At 44.1% G+C, this 5,569-nt stretch overlaps 1 non-coding gene across 1 annotated transcript; it reads left to right on the top strand.

Annotated features, from left to right (window-relative positions):
* The first annotated feature begins 489 nt into the window (after positions 1–489).
* LOC141142040 (U6 spliceosomal RNA) lies at positions 490–596 on the top strand. The gene has a single exon (XR_012244289.1). It is a non-coding gene; the product is annotated as a U6 spliceosomal RNA (small nuclear RNA).
* The last annotated feature ends 4,973 nt before the right edge of the window (positions 597–5,569 follow it).

The following is a 5,569-nucleotide window of genomic DNA, read 5'->3' as shown; positions in this document are numbered from 1 at the left end:
GTGTGGTGAATTATTTCAGAGAGTTTGATGTTCGTCATGCGGTTGAGAATTTGTGACCAAGGTACCGTAGTGGAGCGGCAATTGAAGGCTATGGCCCAATGAATAGAGCTAAGGAATGTGTGGATGAGCCTTGTGCTAGCCATTGGAATGTCCTGTATAGGGGAGAATAAAAGACAGATCTGGGGAGTAAGAGAAATCTTCCTACCTGATATTTTTTCAATTATTAAGCTAGCCTTATGCCAAGTGTTTTTTTTATATGGGGACAATCCCAAAAGATATGTAGAAGTGTACCATGGGAGGGGAAACCTCTAAAGCAGAGTGGGGATAGTGAGGGATAGAATGAGTTAAGTTTAGCGGGGGTAAGATACCATCTATAGAGCAATTTGATGGAAGATTCTCTGATCGAGGTTGTTTTGCTACATTTATGGAGATTTGTAAAAATAATATCCCATTGATCAAGAGTAAATGAGGTATTTAAATCTGATTCCCGTGCTTGCTTCGGCAGCACATATACTAAAATTGGAACGATACAGAGAAGATTAGTATGGCCCCTGCGCAAGGATGACATGCAAATTCGTGAAGCGTTCCATAAAAAAAAAAAAAATCTGATTCCCATTGTAGCATGGGATGTGATTTCTCAGGCATGTTGGACTCGTTTAAACTTTTATATATTCTGGAGATTAAACCACTATCACGAGGGGAGGAGATACAGATATGCTCAAATTGTGTAAAGGGGGGGTGGAGTGTAAGTGAGTGATATTTTTGATAGAATTGTCTAATATTTCTATAGTTCTCTAGCTCAGTAGGTGGAAAATCAAATTTCATTTGTATACTGGAGAAAGTGAGGAATGAATTGTTGTGGGAGAGCGATTTTAGATGTGTTAGGTTATGTAATTTCCAATTTAATAGACAGTTTTGATCTTGAGCCCTATATGGGAGGGGAAAACGAGGGTCACCTAGAAAGGAAGCCGGGGGGGAATGTCAGAGGATAACTTAAATGTAGAAACTTGTCTGTTCCATAGTTGAAGGGTGTGAGTGATGATGAGGTTTAAGGGTCTTATTTTTTGTGGTGGTATAGTTTTGGACCAGAGAAGTCCTTGTAGATTGTAGGGAAGGACAGATTCTTCTTCGAACCAGAGCCAAGGGATTTGGGGTGAAGCAGCATACCATTGGGCCAATTGGGTAAATCTGGCCGATAGATAATAAAGCCAAAGGTTATGAATGCTGAGTCCTCCTTTTATTTGGGGTCTAAACATAAGGGAATAGCTAAATCTGGGTTTCTTGTTTAGCCATATGAACTTATTGATCTCTCTCTGTAGAGAATCTAATGTTTTTTTATGTAGAATAAGAGGAAGGGCTCTAAAAAAAAATAAAAGTTTGGGTAATATAATCATTTTTACAGCCACTATTCTGCCCGAGAATTAAATCTGGTATGATGACCAAAGTTTAAGTAGATTTTTTATACTGTTAAATAAGGGTGGGTAGTTTGCTTGGTAAAAAGTTTTATATGAAGGTGTAATTTGGATACCTAGATATCTAAATGAATCTACATTCCAATTGAATGAGAATTTGTCTTTAAGTATAGCTATTAAGGCTGGGGGAATATTGATTGGTAAAGCTGAACTTTTAGATAGATTTACACACAGACCTGTCAAGTCGTGGAAGATGACAAGGGTTTTAGTTAGGTTGGGTAGGGAGATTAAAGGGTCGGTTATAAACAAAAGCACGTCATCTGCGTAGAGACTTAGCTTGTATTCTTTGGAACCCTTGAGATATCCTTTAATATCTGTGTTGTTTCTTATAGCGCAGGCAAGAAGTTCTATTGCGAGGGCAAAAAGTAGGGGGGATAGGGGGCAACCCTGTCTGGTACCTTTGGTCAGGGGGAAAAAGTCAGAGTTGTTGCCTGGGAGTTTGATACGTGTTTGTGGGTTTTGATAGAGAGCCTTAAAGCCATGTAAGAATTCATTGTTGATGCCATATTTGGGGAGTAGAGTGTCAAGATATGACCAGGAAACGCTGTCAAAAGCTTTGTGTATGTCAAGGCTGAGTAATAATGTGGATTTGGAATGTATGTTTGAGTCTTGAATGATATTTGTGGTCAGTCGTATATTGTCTGTTATTTGTCTGTTAGGAATGAAACCTGTTTGGTCAGGATCTACTAATGGAGAGGTAACAGCTGATAGTCTGTCTGCCAAAATACGGCCAAATATTTTTAAGTCATTGTCAATAACAGATATTGGACGGTAGTTTTGAGGGGTGGAATGGTTTTTATTTGGTTTAGGAAGAAGGGACATGTTAGCTAAAAGCATTTCAGATGGGAATTGGCCGCCTTGTAAGATATTGTTATACAGTTTAGTAAGGTGTGGGGTAATGGTAGAGGCAAATTTTTTATAGTAGGAAGTGGAATAGCCGTCTGGGCCAGGGGCTGTTGATATCTTTAAAGTACCAATGATTTTGCTAACTTCTGTGTCTGTACAAGGGGCATTGAGAGATTCAATTTGATCCCTGGAAAGAGTGGGTAATGTAATGTTGTTGAGCCAGTCCAGGGAGGACTGTTTGGGGGATGATTGTGATGTGGAAAGAAGATTTTTACAGAAGTCTAAAAATAGTTTCATGACTTCTTTGGGATGGGATACCGTATTTCCAGATGGGTTCCTCAATTTGTATGTATGGGGTGGTTTTGTAGATTGATTAAGTTTTCTAGCGAACATGGTGGAGTATGAATTACTATTGAGTAAGAATCTGGCTTTAGACCATCTGAGGACCTTTTCGGTGTCTGATGCTAATAATGTGTCTAAAGTAGTGCATTTCTCTTGAATCTGTTTAAAAAGGTCACTAGATGGGTTTTGGTTGTTTCTGTGATATAAATGGTCTAGATCATAGGGATCTAATATCTGCCAGTTTGGATTTGTTTTTAATTGAGGCAATATTTATCAGATGGCCTCTCATTACCGCTTTATGCGCCATCCAGATATTTGTAGGCAGGGATGGACTGGCCATCGGGACTACCGGGAGATTCCCGGTGGGCCGATGGCTCAGTGGGCCAGTTTCAGAGACAGGGAAGGAGAGATACATAGCGCCAAATGTAGCATTAAAACAACTTTTAATCCACTTAAAAACGTTACTGACAAAGTAGGGTGAAAGGCATTGAAACGCTGTGTAAGAATCCAGGTTTGTCAACAATTTGAAATAGGAGCGGGCGGCCATCGGGAACTGATCGGGCCAGTAGATGCAGAGCGCATCGGTGTGTACTACTACTTCCTGGTGGTGGAGGAATGATGGCCTGAAGGATGCGTCACCTCCCACATCTTGCATCATTTCCGGATGATGACATCACGTCCGCCCCATCATGCGTTCCACCGCTACCAGGAAGTAGTAGTACACACCGATGCTCTGCATCTACTGGCCCGTTCGGTTCCCGGTGGCGGCTCCTAATTCAGATCGATGACAAGCCTCTTGCACAGTGTTTCAATGCCTTTCACCCTACAAACTTTGTCAGTAACATTCTTTAAGTGGAATACAAGTTGTTTTAATGCTACAATTGGCGCTGTGTATCTCTCTCTCCTCCCCTGTCACGCTGTGTGTTGGGGGGGTTACAGAGCTGGGTTGGAGGTGCCCATCAAGTCCTGTAGTAGCACTGCATCTGCCATCTGGTGACAAGTGACTTGGCAGGATACAGGCGACGGGGCAAGTGATATGCGGCATCTGGTGGCAGGCGACGTGGCAAGTGACAAGCTGCCTCTGCTGACAAATGACGTGGCAAGTGACGTTTTGCATCTGGTGGCAGGTAACGTGGCAAGTGACATGTGGCATCTGGTGGCAGGCGATGGTGGCAAGTGACATGCAGCACCTGGTGGCAGGCGACGTGGCAAGTGACATGCTGCATCTGGTGGCAGGCGATGGTGGCAAGTGACATGCAACACCTGGTGGCAGGCAATGTGGCAAGTGACATGCAGCATCTGGTGGCAGGCGACGTGGCAAGTGACAAGCTGCCTCTGCTGACAAGTGACGTGGCAAGTGACAAGCTGCCTCTGCTGACAAATGACGTGGCAAGTGACGTTTTGCATCTGGTGGCAGGTAACGTGGCAAGTGACATGTGGCATCTGGTGGCAGGCGATGGTGGCAAGTGACATGCAGCACCTGGTGGCAGGCGACGTGGCAAGTGACACGCTGCATCTGGTGCCAGGCGATGGTGGCAAGTGACATGCAGCACCTGGTGGCAGGCAATGTGGCAAGTGACATGCAGCATCTGGTGGCAGGCGACGTGGCAAGTGACTAGCTGCCTCTGCTGACAAGTGACGTGGCAAGTGACGTTTTGCATCTGGTGGCAGGTAACGTGGCAAGTGACATGCGGCATTTGGTGGCAGGCGATGTGGCAATTGACACGCTGCATCTGGTGGCAGGCGATGGTGGCAAGTGACAAGCTGCCTCTGCTGACAAGTGACGTGGCAAATGACATTCTGCATCTGGTGGCAGGCAACGTGGCAAATGACAAGCTGCCTCTGCTGACAAGTGACGTGGCAAGTGACATTCTGCATCTGGTGGCAGGTAACGTGGCAAATGACATGCAGCATCTGGTGGCAGGCGACGTGGCAAGTGACAAGCTGCCTCTGCTGACAAGTGACATGGCAAGTGAAACATTGCATCTGGTGGCAGGCGATGTGGCAAATGAGGTGGCAGGAGACACACTCAAGGCTCCCACTGATTCTGCATTATGGTGAGTTGAACTATTTCATGTTATATTACAATGTAATAATAGAAATAATGCGCTTCAATCATCCTGACACCATATGAACCATGGTGCCGAGAAGATTGAAGCGCCAACACCAGGTGTTTGGAGTAAAGTGGGCCGGTCTGGATGAAGTCCAGGGCCAAATTTTTGTCCCAGTCCAGCCCTGTTTGTAGGAGACATGTCTGGTGTTACATTATGTGCAAAATATTGCTCAAGGTGAGATAGTATTTGTTGGTTGTTTGATGGATCTGTGAGCAAGGAGTCGTTTATTCGCCATGTGTGTGTTGTGTTGGCTAGACCTATGCATGAAGTGTTAAAGGAGATTATATGGTGATCAGACCAAGGACATGCATGGATATCTGCCTTAGAGGAATTGGCAAGTAGGATTGGGGTGCAGAAGATATAGTCAAGTCGAGCAAAGCTGTCATGCGGGTGGGAATAGAATGTGTAGGATTTGATACCTATATTGTGAGCTCTCCAAGTATCTACTAGTTGGTGGTTATATAGTGATCTTTTCAAAGATTTGGGGAAAGCTTTAGAGGATGGGACAACTTTGCTTCTGTCCAGAGCCGAATGAGCAGCTAAATTGAAGTCACCACCCACTATTAGATGTGTGGAATGATAGTTGTCTAGTGTATCAAAAAATTTGTTGAAGAAGTTTGAGTGGGCATCATTTGGAGCGTATACTGAGGCAATGGTGACCGAACGTCCTTTAATTGAACCTTTCAAAATCAAATAACGACTGTCTGGGTCTTTAAAGACATTTTGAACCTCAAAAACCACCGAGTTCCTAATAAATATGGCAGCACCCCTGCATTTTGTGTTGAAAGTAGTGCA

This window comes from Aquarana catesbeiana, linkage group LG04 (genome assembly GCF_042186555.1).
Source record: "Aquarana catesbeiana isolate 2022-GZ linkage group LG04, ASM4218655v1, whole genome shotgun sequence".
Classification (NCBI taxonomy): domain Eukaryota; kingdom Metazoa; phylum Chordata; class Amphibia; order Anura; family Ranidae; genus Aquarana; species Aquarana catesbeiana.
The sequence above is the reverse complement of the archived record's forward strand: the minus strand, read 5'-3'. Positions and strand labels throughout refer to the sequence as shown.